A 17,356-nucleotide genomic window follows, 5' to 3' on the forward strand; every position below is an offset into this window, starting at 1 on the left:
CAAAAACCCAGTCAAAAAATGGGCGGAAGACCTAAATAGACATTTCTCCAAAGAAGACAGACAGATGGCCAACAAACACATGAAAAGATGCTCAACATCACTAATTATTAGAGAAATGCAAATCATAACTACGAGATATCACCTCACACCAGTTGAATGGCTGTCATCACAAAATATACAAACAATAAATGCTGGAGAGGGTGTGGAGAAAAGGGAACCCTCTTGCATTGTTGGTGGGAATGTAAATTGATACAGCCACTATGGAGAGCAGTATGGAGGTTCCTTAAAAAACTAAAAATAGGGCTTCCCTGGTGGCACAGTGGTTAAGAATCTGCCTGCCAATGCAGGGGACACAAGTTTGAGCCCTGGTCTGGGAAGATCCCACATGCCACGGAGCAACTAAGCCCGTGCACCACAACTACTGAGCCTGTGCTCTAGAGCCTGTGAGCCACAACTACTGATCCCTCATGCCACAACTACTGAAGCCCGTACACCTAGAGCCCATGCTCTGCAACAAGCGAAGCCACCACAGTAAGAAGCCCGCGCACTGCAACGAAGAGTAGCCCCTGCTTGCCACAACTAGAGAAAGCCCGCGCACAGCAACAAAGACCCAACGCAGCCAAAAATAAATAAATAAATAAATTTATTTAAAAAAAAACAAAACTAAAAATAGAACTACCATGTGACCCAGCAATCCCACTACTGGGCGTATACCCAGAAAAAACCATAATTCAAAAAGACACATGCACCCCAATGTTCATTGCAGCACTATTTACAATAGCCAGGACATGGAAACAACCTAAATGTCCATCAACAAAGGAATGGATAAAGAAGATGTGGCACATATATACAATGGAATATTACTCAGCCATAACAAGGAACAAAATTGGGTCATTTGTAGAGACATGGATGGACCTAGGGACTGTCATACAGAGTGAAGTAAGTCAGAAAGAGAAAAACAAATATCGTATATAATGCATATATGTGGAATCTGAAAAAATTGGTATAGACGATCTTATTTACAAAGCAGAAATAGAGACACAGACATAGAGAACAAACGTATGGGTACCAAGGCGGGGGGGTGGGATGAATTGGGAGATTGGGATTGACATGTATACACTATTGATACTATGTATAAAATAGATAACTAATGAGAACCTACTGTATAGCACTGTATAACACAACACTGTAAAACAACTATACTCCAATAAAAATTAAAAAACAAAACAAAACCTTAAATGCCATTTTTTATAACAGAGGGAAAACATACTTGCCAATATACAGAGTTATATACTTAATGAGTATGTTAGAGTATTTCATACAAAGTCATAATCTTCAATTATGAGCTAGGGATACTCCCCACTCCAACCTCTCCCAACACCTATAGGTAAAACAGCCTCCTGATGACACTATGATCCTCATAACTTCTCTGTGGAGGTGGCCCAGTGTGTGAATCTAAGCCACACCCACTCGCTTAGATGAAGAACATAGCATCCAGACTCTTGAAAGTGTTTATATATATGGGGGGGGTGGGGGGGGGGAGAAACCACATGTGGCTCTATTTAGTAAATATAGATAGCATTGACCTATACCTCCATTGTGTTATTCTATCTAGGCCCTTTCCCAAGTAAAAATGTAAACTGTTTACTTCTTCAAAGTTCTACAAAAATATTAGAAGGATCTTTTTCATATTAGGTAACATAAATATGTCCCTATTTACTTATTGAAAGTGAAAAAAAATTCTGTGGAACTTTGTAGTTTGTTAAAGCATTTATTTATCATCATACATAATAATAAAATTTTCTATATTCAATATGATTAAATGTAAAAATAACTGGTATATGAATTTCTAGAAATCTTTATGTAACAGATATATTAACAGCTCTCAATATGAAAAAATATGTTGATTTCTTCAAGGTAATCATAAACACATACCAAGATAAATAGACAATTTGAAGGAAGAAAGTGGGCATTTCACTAATCTGACTTCACAAAAATCTTGAAATACACAAGAGTACAACACAGAAGGCTATAATGTATTTTCTGAAAGTCATTCAAAAATGTATAATTTTTGTATATCATAGCATTTTATGAAGAAGCTAAAGCATTCGTCTTTCAATTTTTTTTTGATAGGTAAGAAGTGGATTTATTTATAGAGAAACGCACTAAACAGACAGAGTGTGGGCCATCTCAGAAGGCGAAAGCAGCCCCAGGGTATGGGGTTGTCAGTTTTTATAGGGGTGGGTAATTTCACAGGCTAATGAGTGGGAAGAGTATTCCAGCTATTTTGGGGAAGGGGTGGCGATTTCCAGAAATTAGGCCACCACCTACTTTTTGACTTTTATGGTCAGTCTTGGAAGTGTCATGGTGCCTGTGGTTGTGTCGTTCGTTTAGCTTGCTGATGTGTTACAATGAGCATATCCTGAAGCTTAAGGTCTAGTGGAAGTCGACTCATCCCACCATCTTGGACCTATTTTGTTCTAATCAGTTTATGTCGTGTCCTTGGGTTATGTCATTCTTTTAACCGTTGTGCCCTGCCCCCTTCCCTCCTGGTTTAATAAGGCCTAAGGAATGTTAATTTCAGCTGAGCCATGTAAGATGTATGACATGATTACATTTCCATCTATGAACAGTATGCTTTGTTTTACCTTTTTTTAAGGAATTAATAATCATTGTTTTTGGCATTTACTTAACTGTACTTACCACTCACAGTACATCCCTAATTTCTCCACCAGAAGTGTGTCCTTAATATTCAAAACATCAAAAAAAAAATATTCAAAGCACCAAATGATCTTTAGTTTCAAATATCCATCATCTATTAATCTGTTATCAGTTCTAATTTGAACTAGTTGTCCTTGAAAACTGCTATCCTACTGAAAACATAATGCCTGTCTTCGCTATCATTCTAGAAATCTTGTAGATTAGATTCTCTGCTTCCTGGTGCCCAGGAGGTGAAAGTTTTGAGATTTTGCATGTCTGAAGATGTCTTCATTCTGTGATCAGACATGATTGATTGTTGGGTTAGGTACAAAAGTCTAGTTTGGATATCATTTCACTAAGAATTTTAAAGTCATTGCTACATTCTTTTCAATTTCCATTTTTATCTTGCCTGACACCATTCTGATTTCTATTCTACTGTATGTGGTTTGTTTTTGTTTTTCCCTCTCTGGAAGGTTTAGGATCCTATATTTGTTTCCAGTGTTCTAAAATTTCACATTGAAGTAACTTGATATGTCTTTTATATTCATTGTTTAGGGTACTTTGTGGGACTTTTCAATACATGATTTGAGCAATTTCCTTTAATTATTTTAAAAATTCATCATCTTTATTTTACCAGTTTTTTTTTCTGGACCTCTTATTATGGGATGTTGGACCTCACTGATTGATTCTCTAACTTTTCTCTTTGTCTTTTCTATTTTCCAAAATCTTGTATTTGTTCTATTTTCTGAAAGATTTTTTTCAATGTTATCTTTTAATTCTTCTATGAAATTTTCAATTTAGCTATCATATTTTTAAATTCTGAGAATTCTGAGATTTTTGTTTTGTTTTCTGTTTTTATTTCATGGATGCAATACCATTGCTCATAACTCAGAAGATATTAATTAGATTTTTGTTTCAAAGTTTCTTCTGTTCTCTGCATTCTGTTCCTCTCTTATTCCTTTTTTCTGTAAAAATAAGAGTTTTGTTTTATCTCTGTCTTTCATATAAGAGACTTTCCTTGAATTTCTAGTTATCTTATAGTCAGTCATCTTAGACTTTCTTTTATATTTAAAGGAAACTTCAAAAAGATGATTGGAAGCTCTATATGTGTGGAAGGCATTTGTCCATGGTGACCTTCATTACAGGGTGGACAATTTTTGAGTCCCTCCAAAGTCAGTCCCTCTAGATCTTCATCTGGGGCAGGTCACTCACTCCAGAGGATTCCTTCAATCTCTTGCCTGCAGAATATATTTCTAGTTGGCATACTAGGTTTCTAGTAGGTGTGGGTCTTATCAGTTGTTATGTAGCCTTACACTTATACCCCATTTTTGCTTCTCATTAATCTGTGACTGGTATTTCTGACTCCAGAGCTTTTCCCATTTTACTCCTCCAGAGTGCAAATATCTTATCTTCTGTTGGTGTGGGAAAAATTAGTCATCTGGCTGCTTAAATCAGGAGATGGGTATATGGGTCTAAATGCCCCTTACATAGTCCTTCAACCCTTATGTAGTTCTTCCTTTTGACAGTCCCACCTGAACTCTGACTTTCTGAGATGTGGGTGCCAGCAATTTCTTGTTTTTTAATGAAATCATTTTGTATGTCTCTGATTCACTACCCCTACCTGCCCACTGGCAATTCGTTTTCAGATTTCTCCATTGCATTAGTTTTCATGCCTCTGTCCTTTCCTCTGGTATTTTATTGACATCTTTTGTCATTTCTCATATACTCCTATTTTTGAGGCTATTGATTACTTCTTCTGTTTCCTTTTATCCACAGTCCTCAGAAAACTTGATTAAAAGGCACAAATAGCTCATCTTGTTGTGGTTTCTTCTTTGTCTTTGGGTGTAGAATATCTTTTTTGCTAGTCTTGAGCCTTTTTTGTTGATGGTTTTTCAGCAGTTAGTTGTGATTTTGGTGTTTTCGTGAGAGGGGATGAGCTCAAGTCGTCCTCTGCCATCTTGTCTCTGGGCAAATTCAAGTCTTGCTGAGCACTCCTACGGCAGTTAAACTCCAGGGGGTCACCAGCTGGGTTCATCTGTCCAGGATTACACCTGTCTCCACCGATATGTTACAGGAACCTGAAACTCACATTCCAGCCATTACTGTGAACCCACCCCTTCCTCCGAGTTTCCACAGGATCTCTCCTCTTTCAATATTGAAAATATTGTTAGGGAGGTAAGAAAAAACTGTCTTATCAACCATCATCATCATCTCACGAGTAAATGAAAAAAATAAGGCTAAGAAAAACAAAGGGGCTGGATACAAGTCAAATCACATGCCTGAAATCTCATGCTAAAGCATATTACTCATCTTAAAAGCATACAACATTAGAATTCTTCCACTTTTATTTAAATTCAAAATCACTTCATTAAAAATATTTGCTACATAAGATATTTATATCCCAAGAGTATCATTTTGTATGATTAATTTCTATCACCTTTGGGGAGGGAAGTCTACATAACATAATGACTTTTACGTTTACTTGGTAGCTCTAGCTATGGGCCATTTTTATATTAATCTGATTTAATGGGATCTATTTTAGGTTAATTAATCCTCAGAGATATAAATTCCTTAATAAAGCAGTCAGCAGTATTTTAAAATATTAACCAAAACATTCATAAATCATGTTAAACAATGCATTAGCAAGACCAAAATACCTCACTTTCTGCTCCTATCTGTAGCTTTCAAAGCTTAACTCCCTGCTTCCCCCACCTTCCCAAATGCCCCTTTTATCGAATGATAAATATTCCTTCACATTCCACTCCTCTATCAACTAGAGAATGATTAGATATAATTTACATGTATCAAATGACTGAAATTCATTTATACTATAACTATACTTGCATATTAAGTCAGCTAATGGTGAAATGGATGGTTTAACCCTCTATTTAAGACTGAGACATCATCAATCATATAGAGAGATTTTCTTTCTGGGAGGCAAAAACAGGAAGTCTGAAATCATGTATTATCTAAAAGTTAACATGATGTAGTTCTTTCAGGGTAACTACTGGAGGTGGAAGTGAACATCCCTTGTCATTCTGCCCCCCACTAACATAGACTGCTAAAAACCCAACCCTCTTTTGCCTCTCTTTCCTTTTCTTCTCTTGCCTATTTAGAACACAGCAACTAAACATACCTGTATTGATTCAAAAAATAGGCCATTAGAGGCCAATAACATTATCTAAACACAGTACAACACTTCTTCCTTTTCTTACTCTTTTTTGAGCCATATTTGTATTCTTACTTATTTAATGGTTTTTTGGTTTTTTTTTTAATTCTGGCCCTTTACATTTTTATTTATTTATTTATTTATTTATGGCTGTGTTGGGTTTTCGTTTCTGGGCGAGGGCTTTCTCTAGTTGGGGCAAGTGGGGGCCACTCTTCATCGCGGTGCGCGGGCCTCTCATTATCGCGGCCTCTCTTGTTGCGGAGCACAGGCTCCAGACGCGCAGGCTCAGTAATTGTGGCTCACGGGCCCAGCTGCTCTGCGGCACGTGGGATCTTCCCAGACCAGGGCTCGAACCCGTGTCCCCTGCATTGGCAGGCAGATTCTCAACCACTGCGCCTCCACGGAAGCCCCTTTAATGGCTTTTTGATACTATAATCCTACCCTTAACTGACAGCTCCCAAGTTCTTTAATATTTCAACTAGGGACTTCCCTGGCAGTCCAGTGGTTAAGACTCCAGGCTTCCACTGCAGGGGGCATGGGTTCCACCTCTGGTTGGGGAACTAAGATCCCACATGCTGCGTGGTGTGGCAAAAAAAAAAAAAAAAAAAAAATTCAACTACCTCTGGAAATTAAGATTTTGATTTTTTTAAAGTATACTTTTGGGGACTTCCCTGGTGGTGCAGTGGTTAAGAATCTGCCTGCCAATGCAGGGGACATGGGTTCAATCCCTGGTCCAGGAAGATCCCACATGCTGCAGAGCAACTAAGCCACAACTACTGAGCTTGTGCTCTAGGGCCCGGGAGCCACAACTACTGAGCCCTCGTGCCACAACTACTGAAGCCCGCGCGCCTAAAGCCCGTGCTCCATAACAAGAGAAGCCACCACAATGAGAACCCTGTGCACCGCAACGAAGAGTAGCCCCTGTTGGCTGTAACTAGAGAAAGCCCGCGCGCAGCAACGAAGACTCAATGCAGCCAAAAATAAATAAATAAATAAATAAATAAATAAATAAAATTTATTAAAAAATAAAAGTACACTTTTGGAATTTAGCCCCTTCATCAATGGGGGTATTATGCTACTGAAATCTAGCTTTTTTGTTTGTAGACGCCCAAGAGAATTTTGAAAACTATACACTGTCCCCCACCCCCAGCACATTTTAAAATTGACATCTAAAATTTTGCACCATAAGTTTATATAGTTACAAAGGAGTAATTGCTAACATATTGTAAGTATTGATACTTTAAAATAAGGCTATTATGCTACCTTAAATGTATCAAATGAAATTTAAACCCTATAGCAATTTGATAGCGCCAGTATCCACTTCAAAAAACTGATGAACTACTGGTCCAGAATGGTCAGAAGTTTTCTGTATCTTATTTTCCTTCTTGAACTTATTTCCCTTTCTACCTTCACCACAAATTATTTTTAACTTTTAATTTTAAATGTTTATAGATTCACAGGAAGGTGCTAAGACGTGCAATGAGTTCCACGTACTCTTCACCCAGCATCCCCCAACACTAACATCTTGCATAACTAAAAATGGCAAAACATCAAAATGAAGAAATTGACATTTGTACAATCCAGAGCTCATTCACATTTCACCAGTATATATGCACTCATTGCATATGCATGCATATGTGTGTAGTGCTATGCAATTTTATCACATGTGTAACTTTGTGTAACCAAAATCAAGATACCTAACTGTATCACCACAAGACTCCTTTTACTACCCTTTTACAGCTATAGTCTTCCTCTCTCCCATCCCTTTCCCATCCCCTGGACACCACTAATCTATTTTCCATCCCTGCAATTATGTTATTTCAAAAAAGTTATGTAAATGGAATCATGCAGTATGTATCCTTCTGAGATTGGCTTTTACTCAGCATAATATCCTTGAGGTTCATCCAGGTAGCTGCATGCATCAATAATTCATTCTTTTTTATTGCTGAGTAATACTCTATGGTTTGGATTTAACACAGTTTCTTCAACCATTCATCCACTGAAGGACATCAGTTGTTTCCAGTTTTGGGGTATTACAAATAAAGTGGCTATAAACATTCGTATATAGGTATGTGTAAACATAAGTATATTAGTCATCTCAGGATACCATAACAAAATACTATAGACTGGATGGCTTAAACAACAGAAATTTATTTTCTCACAGTTCTGGAGGTTGGAGATCCAAGATCAAGATACCATCATGGTCAGGTTCTAGCGAGAGATCTCTTCCTAGCTTGCAGATAATTGCCTTCTCACTGTGTCTTCACATGGCAGAGAGAGAGAACAAGCTCTCTGCGTTTATTCTTGTAAGGGCACAATACCAACACAAGGGCTCTGCCTTAACTTCAAATACCACACATTGGGGGTTAGGTCTTCAACATATGAATGGGGGGTATGTGTACAATTTAGTCCATAGCAATAAGTTTTAATTTATCTGGAGTAAATGCCCAGGAGTTTAACTGCTGAATCATACAGTAGTTGTATGTTTAGTTTTTTAAGAAATTGCCCATCTGTTTTCCAGGGTGGCTGGATCGTTTTACATTCCCACCATTAATGTATGAATGATTCAGTTTTTCTGCATCCTTGTCAGCATTTGTTATTGCCATATTTCTTATTTTCGCCATTCCAATGATATCTCACTGTGGTTTTAATTTGCATTTCCCTAATGGCTAATGAATTGAACTCTTTTTTTTTTTAAGTAATTAATTTATTTTGGCTGTGCTGGGTCTTAGTTGTGGCACGCAGGATCTTCCTTGCGGCATGTTTTTTTTTAGTTGAGGCATGCGGGCTCTTAGTTGCGGCATGCATGTGGGATCTAGTTCCCCGACCAGGGATTGAACCCAGGCCCCCTGCATTGGGAGTGCAGAGTCTTACCCATCGCGCTACCAGGGAAGTCCCAAGTTGAACATCTTTTCGTGTGCTTATTTGCCATCTGTATATCCTCTTCAGTGCAATGTCTGTGCATGTCTTTTCCCTATTTTCTACTTGGACTGGTTTTTTTTACAGTTGAGTTTTAAGAGTTCTTTATGTATTTTAGTTACTAGTCCTTTGGCAGATATGTGGCTTGAAAATATCTTCTCCCCCTCCTTCCCCCCAAAAAATCTTCTCCTATTCTGTAGCTTGTCTTTTTATCCTCTTAACAAGGTTTTTTTGCAGAGCAAAGATTTTAATTTTGGTGAGTTAAAATTTATCAATTTTTCCTTTTATGGAACATGCTTTTGGTGTCAAGTCTAAGAACTTTTTGCCTAGTCCTAGGTCCCAAAGCTTTTTTCTACTTTTTTTTTTCCTAAAAGTGTTATAGTTTTACATTTTCCATTTATATCCGTGATCCATTTTGAGCTAATTTTTGTATAAGATTTAGGTCAAGGTTTTTGTTGTTGTCCTTTTTATTTTGGCCAATGGATATCCAGTTGCCTCAGCACTTGGATAGCTTTATTAAAAAAGCTATCCATCAGAAAAAAACAGAGCTGGAGGAATCAGACTCCCTGACTTCAGACTATACTACAAAGCTACAGTAATCAAGACAATACGGTACTGGCACAAAAACAGAAACATAGATCAATGGAACAAGATAGAAAGCCCAGAGGTAAACCCACGCACCTATGGTCAACTAATCTATGACCAAGGAGGAAAGGATATACAATGGAGAAAAGACAGTCTCTTCAATAAGTGGTGCTGGGAAAACTGGACGGCTACATGTAAAAGAATGAAATTAGAACACTCCCTAACACCATACACAAAAATAAACTCAAAATGGATTCGAGACCTAAATGTAAGACCGGACACTATAAAACTCTTAGAGGAAAACATAGGAAGAACACTCTTTGACATAAATCACAGCAAGATCCACCTCCTAGAGTAATGGAAATAAAAACAAAAATAAACAAATGAGACCTAATGAAACTTCAAAGTTTTTGCACAGCAAAGGAAACTACAAACAAGACAAAAAGACAACCCTCAGAATGGGAGAATATATTTGCAAACGAATCAACAAAGGACAAAGGATTAATCTCCAAAATATATAAACAGCTCATGCAGCTCAATATTAAAGAAACAAACATGGGAATAGGAACATACATATCGATAATTACCTTGAATGTAAATGGATTAAATGCTCCCACCAAAAGACACAGGCTGGCTGAATGGATACAAAAACAAGACCCATATATATGCTGTCTACAAGAGACCCACTTCAGACCTAGAGACACATACAGACTGAAAGTGAGGGGATGGAAAAAGATATTCCATGCAAATGGAAATCAAAAGAAAGCTGGAGTAGCAATTCTCATATCAGACAAAATAGACTTTAAAATAAAGACTATTACAAGAGACAAAGAAGGACACTATATAATGATCAAGGGATCGATCCAAGAGGAAGGTATAACAATTGTAAATATTTATGCACCCAACATAGGAGCACCTCAATACATAAGGCAAATACTAACAGCCATAAAAGGGGAAATCGACAGCAACACAATCATAGTAGGGGACTTTAACACCCCACTTTCACCAATGGACAGATCATCCAAAATGAAAATAAATAAGGAAACACAAGCTTTAAATGATACATTAAACAAGATGGATTTAATTGATATTTATAGGACATTCCACCCAAAAACAACAGAATACACGTTTTTCTCAAGTGCTCATGGAACATTCTCCAGGATAGATCATATCTTGGGTCACAAATCAAGCCTTGGTAAATTTAAGAAAATTGAAATAGTATCAAGTATCTTTTCCGACCACAACGCTATGAGACTAGATATCAATTACAGGAAAAGATCTGTAAAAAATACAAACACATGGAGGCTACACAATACACTACTTAATAACGAAGTGATCACTGAAGAAATCAAAGGGGAAATCAAAAAATACCTAGAAACAAATGACAATGGAGATACGACGACCCAAAACCTATGGGACGCAGCAAAAGCAGTGCTAAGAGGGAAGTTTATAGCAATACAAGCCTACCTCAAGAAACAGGAAACATCTCGAATAAACAACCTAACCTTGCACCTAAAGCAATTAGAGAAAGAAGAACAAAAAAACCCCAAAGCCAGCAGAAGGAAAGAAATTATAAAGATCAGGTCAGAAATAAATGAAAAAGAAATGAAGGAAACAATAGCAAAAATCAATGAAACTAAAAGCTGGTTCTTTGAGAAGATAAACAAAATTGATAAACCATTAGCCAGACTCATCAAGAGAAAAAGGGAGAAGACTCAAATCAATAGAATTAGAAATGAAAAAGGAGAAGTAACCACTGACACTGCAGAAATACAAAAGATCATGAGAGATTACTACAAGCAACTCTATGCCAATAAAATGGACAACCTGGAAGAAATGGACAGATTCTTAGAAATGCACAAACTGCCGAGACTGAACCAGGAAGAAATAGAAAATATGAACAGACCAATCACAAGCACTGAAATTGAAACTGTGATTAAAAACCTTCCAACAAACAAAAGCCCAGGACCAGATGGCTTCACAGGTGAATTCTATCAAACATTTAGAGAAGAGCTAACACTTATCCTTCTCAAACTCTTCCAAAATATTGCAGAGGGAGGAACACTCCCAAACTCATTCTACGAGGCCACCATCACCCTGATACCAAAACCAGACAAAGATGTCACAAAGAAAGAAAACTACAGGCCAATATCACTGATGAACATAGATGCAAAAATCCTCAACAAAATACTAGCAAACAGAATCCAACAGCACATTAAAAGGATCATACACCATGATCAAGTGGGGTTTATCCCAGGAATGCAAGGATTCTTCAATATACGCAAATCAATCAATGTGATACACCACATTAACAAATTGAAGGAGAAAAACCATATGATCATCTCAATAGATGCAGAGAAAGCTTTCGACAAAATTCAACACCCATTTATGATAAAAGCCCTGCAGAAAGTAGGCATAGAGAGAACTTTCCTTAACATAATAAAGGCCATATATGACAAACCCACAGCCAACATTGTCCTCAATGGTGAAAAATTGAAACCATTTCCACTAAGATCAGGAAGAAGACAAGGTTGCCCACTCTCACCACTATTATTCAACATAGTTTTGGAAGTGTTAGCCACAGCAATCAGAGAAGACAAAGAAATAAAAGGAATCCAAATCGGAAAAGAAGAAGTAAAGCTGTCACTATTTGCAGATGACATGATACTATACATAGAGAATCCTAAAGATGCTACCAGAAAACTCCTAGAGCTAATCAATGAATTTGGTAAAGTAGCAGGATACAAAATTAATGCACAGAAATCTCTTGCATTTCTATACACTAATGACGAAAAATCTGAAAGTGAAATTAAGAAAACACTCCCGTTTACCATTGCAACAAAAAGAATAAGATATCTAGGAATAAACCTACCTAAGGAGACAAAAGACCTGTATGCAGAAAATTATAAGACACTGATGAAAGAAATTAAAGATGATACAAATAGATGGAGAGATATACCATGTTCCTGGATTGGAAGAATCAACATTGTGAAAATGACTCTACTACCCAAAGCAATCTACAGATTCAATGCAATCCCTATCAAACTACCACTGGCATTTTTCACAGAACTAGAACAAAAAATTTCACAATTTGTATGGAAACACAAAAGACCCCGAATAGCCAAAGCAATCTTGAGAACGAAAAATGGAGCTGGGGGAATCAGGCTCCCTGACTTCAGACTATATTACAAAGTTTCAGTAATCAAGACAGTTTGGTACTGGCACAAAAACAGAAATATAGATCAATGGAACAGGATAGAAAGCCCAGAGATAAACCCACACACATATGGTCACCTTATCTTTGATAAAGGAGGCAAGCATATACAGTGGAGAAAAGACAGCCTCTTCAATAAGTGGTGCTGGGAAAATTGGACAGGTACATGTAAAAGTATGAAATTAGAACACTCCCTGACACCATGCACAAAAATAAACTCAAAATGGATTAAAGACCTAAGTGTAAGGCCAGACACTATCAAACTCTTAGAGGAAAACATAGGCAGAACACTCTATGACATATATCACAGCAAGATTCTTTTTGACCCAGCTCCCAGAGAAATGGAAATAAGAACACAAATAAACAAATGGGACCTAATGAAACTTCAAAGCTTTTGCACAGCAAAGGAAACCATAAACAAGACCAAAAGACAACCATCAGAATGGGAGAAAATATTTGCAAATGAAGCAACTGACAAAGGATTAATCTCCAAGATTTACAAGCAGCTCATGCAGCTCAATAACAAAAAAACGAACAACCCAATCCAAAAATGGGCAGAAGACCTAAATAGACATTTCTCCAAAGAAGATATACAGATGGCCTACAGACACATGAAAGAATGCTCAACATCATTAATCATTAGAGAAATGCAAATCAAAACTACAATGAGATATCATCTCACACCGGTCAGAATGGCCATCATCAAAAAATCTAGAAACAATAAATGCTGGAGAGGGTGTGGAGGAAAGGGAACACTCTTGCACTGTTGGTGGGAATGTAAATTGATACAGCCACTATGGAGAACAGTATGGAGGTTCCTTAAAAAACTACAAATAGAACTACCATACGACCCAGCAATCCCACTACTGGGCATATACCCTGAGAAAACCATAGGTCAAAAAGTGTCATGTACCACAATTTTCATTGCAGCTCTATTTACAATAGCCAGGACATGGAAGCAACCTAAATGTCCATCGACAGATGAATGGATAAAGAAGATGTGGCACATATATACAATGGAATATTACTCAGCCATAAAAAGAAATGAAATGGAGGTATTTGTAATGAGGTGGATGGAGTTAGAGTCTGTCATACAGAGTGAAGTAAGTCAGAAAGAGAAAAACAAATACAGTATGCTAACACATATATACGGAATCTAAGGAAAAAAAAAAAAGGCCATGAAGAACCTAGTGGCAAGACGGGAATAAAGACACAGACCTACTAGAGAATGGACTTGAGGATATGGGGAGGGGGTGGGGTGAGATGTGACAGGGTAAGAGAGTGTCATGGACATATATACACTACCAAATGTAAAATAGCTAGTGGGAAGCAGCCGCATAGCACAGGAAGATCAGCTCGGTGCTTTGTGACCACCTAGAGGGGTGGGATGGGGAGGGTGGGAGGGAGGGAGATGCAAGAGGGAAGAGAAATGGGAACATATTGTATATGTATAACTGATTCACTTTGTTATAAAGCAGAAGCTAACACACCATTGTAAGGCAATTATACTTCAATAAAGATGTTTAAAAAAAAAAACAAACAACAACAACAATAACAAAGGAAAAAATAAATAAATAAAAATAAAGAAACAAACAACCCAATCCAAAAATGGGCAGAAGACCTAAATAGACATTTCTCCAAAGAAGACATACAGATGGCCAAGAAGCACATGAAAAGATGCTCAACATCACTAATTATTAGAGAAATGCAAATCAAAACTACAATGAGGTATCACCTCACACCGATGAGAATGGGCATCATCAGAAAATCTACAAACAACAAATGCTGGAGAGGGTGTGGAGAAAAGGGAACCCTCTTGCACTGTTGGTGGGAATGTAAATTGATACAGCCACTATGGAGAACAGTATGGAGGTTCCTTAAAAAACTAAAAATAGAATTACCATATGATCCAGCAATCCCACTACTGGGCATATACCCAGAGAAAACCATAATTCAGAAAGACACATGCACCCCAATGTTCACTGCAGCACTATTTACAATAGCCAGGTCAAGGAAGCAACCTAAATGCCCATCGACAGACAAATGGATAAAGAAGTTGTGGTACATATATACAATGGAATATTACTCAGCCATAAAAAGGAACGAAATTGAGTCATTTGTTGAGACGTGGATGGATCTAGAGACTGTCATACAGAGTGAAGTAAGTCAGAAAGAGAAAAACAAATATCGTATATTAAAACATGTATGTGGAACCTAGAAAAATGGTACAGATGAACCGGTTTGCAGGGCAGAAGTTGAGACACAGATGTAGAGAACAAACGTATGGACACCAAGGAGGGAAAGTGGCGGGGGGTGGGGGTGGTGGTGTGATGAATTGGGCAATTGGGATTGACATGTATACATTGATGTGTATAAAACTGAAGACTAATAAGAACCTGCTGTATAAAAAAAATAAATAAAATAAAATTCAAAAATTCAAAAAAAAAGGGCTATCCCTCCTCCATTTAAATTACTTTTAGATCCCTTGTAAAAAATTAATCAGGTATATTAATGTGGCTCTATTTCTAGGTTTCCTATTCTAGTCCATTGATCCTTGTGTACCCCTCTGTCAGTACCACACCATCTTGATTAATAAAGCTGTATAGTAAGCATTAACATCAGGAAAGGTGATTCTTCCCACACAGTTTTTTTTAATGTAATACATTTCATGTTTGAAAATCTTTTATTGCCACTCTATTGTATTTTTCCTCAACAAAAAATTACCTGTAAATTGTAAATAAATTTCTCTTTATTTTCTGTAATAAAAGACTTCAAGTGTTAAAACAATTTTTTTTTCTGATTTGAGTTTTCTTTATAATTAAAGAAAACCACCCAATCAATTAAACATAAATATACTGCAAATTCTTGATTTAAGAAATTTAAATATAAGAAAGAAAACTTTTTAAAAGAGATGGGTGAGATTTTTCTTCTTCAGTTAGTTCACATTTCCTTGCAGTGACTATTATTTATTGCCAGAATGAAACAGGACTCAGTATCAATTCTATCCCTACTTCTTGTTTTCATAACTTTAGGTGATGAGAAACCTTTTCCACGTAAATGAGAAGATGAGAATGGAAGTTTTGTTAGAGCAATTATTTCTCAATTTTTTGAAATCTTTTGACTTACGTGACAAAAAAGTGATCTACCATCAAAAATATACTTAATCAAGGATTTCCATGGTGGTCCAGTGGTTAAGACACCATGCTTTCACTGCAAGGGGCATGGGTTCAATCCCTGGTTGGGGAATTAAGATCCCGCATGCCGGTGGCACAGCCATAAAAAAAAAAAAAAAAAATATATATATATATATATATATATATATATATATATATATATATATATATATACACACACACACATATATATAATCACTTTGCTGTACACTTGAAACTAACACAACACTGTAAATCAACTACACTCCACTATAAAATAAAAATTAAATTTAAAAAGTATCAGTTATATACAAATATTAAGCATTTTAAATATCTCTATATATGTGTATACCTAATGATCTACTAGTTAACTGGCAAACAACTCAATTAGGTCTTTTAGTTTTGTGAAAGCCAAAAATGGGAAACTATTTCAATTGCAAAAGAAACTGTTATCCAGTCATTCCTTGAGACAGTGTTACTTAGTCATTCATTATCTCAACACAGACACCAATATTTTCAACTGTTCTTTGTTTGGTACCCTGGTGGCTTTTACATCTAGGGGCCTTTGTAAGATCTGAGATGGATGAGCAGTGTGCCTTTCTTTTGTAATAGTGGAAGAAGGGCAACTGTGAAAGAGAAGGTGGGAAAGCAGCCCCTGCACCTCCATCAAAGGCACATTCTCAGGCAGAACAATGTTAGGAAAGAGTACGTGGGGAATTTAAGGATCTACAAATCGGTCCCCTTAAACTATCCATGCCCCCACATACTCCTTGAAAAGTGTACCCAATTTAAAGGTAAAAGCGAATGTGCATCTGCAGCCCATGGTATCAATACAAGCACCGGGGCTATATAAGTGAGCAGTAGGGTTTCCCTGGTGGCACAGCGGTTAAGAATACACCTGCCAATGCAGGGGACACGGGTTCGAGACCTGGTCCAGGAAGATCCCACATGCCGTGGAGCAACTAAGCCCATGCGCCACAACTACTGAGTCTGCGCTGCCCGTGAGCCACAACTACTGAGCCTGCATGCTGCAACTAGTGAAGCCCATGTGCCTAGAGCCCATGCTCCACAAGAAGAGAAGATACTGCAATGAGAAGCCCGCGCACCACAACGAAGAGTAGCCCCCACTCGCCGCAACTAGAGAAAGTCCGCGTGCAGTAACGAAGACCCAATGCAGACAAAAATAAATAAATAAAATAAATAAATTTATTTTAAAAAGTGAGCAGTAAATGCTTTTTGATGAGGAAAAGTGCAACAGCAAAATGACAAGCACCAAAATAGCAACACAATATATCAAAGGAAGACTCCACTTGAAAGCTAAGAATCAGACTGAAGCAAATTAAGTTGTTGCTTAAAGCATAATAATTAAGGCCTTTAAATTCACCAAACCATTCCGCTATCACAGACTGAAAAGGCTTGTTTATCCCTTCTCTGTCCTAGGGGAGTAAATTATCTCATGAGTCTTTCTATTTCACCAAAGTGCTATTTCAAAGCTGATGAAATGTTTAGGCAATTCATTACATTAACATGAAAATCTTTTACAGGACAGAAGGATGATCAAAACCAAAAGGGGGGTGGATAGCACTGACTAAAGAGGAAAGGATATGCTCTCTCAGG

The 17,356-nt window shown here is 37.2% G+C and overlaps 1 protein-coding gene across 1 annotated transcript in view; it reads right to left on the bottom strand.

The window, feature by feature from the left end:
• Positions 1–17,356, bottom strand: part of DIPK1A (divergent protein kinase domain 1A) — a 131,262-nt gene that overhangs the window by 94,991 nt on the left and 18,915 nt on the right. The gene's annotated exons all lie outside the window — the stretch shown is intronic.

Source organism: Balaenoptera musculus, chromosome 1, assembly GCF_009873245.2.
Source record: "Balaenoptera musculus isolate JJ_BM4_2016_0621 chromosome 1, mBalMus1.pri.v3, whole genome shotgun sequence".
Lineage (NCBI taxonomy): Eukaryota > Metazoa > Chordata > Mammalia > Artiodactyla > Balaenopteridae > Balaenoptera > Balaenoptera musculus.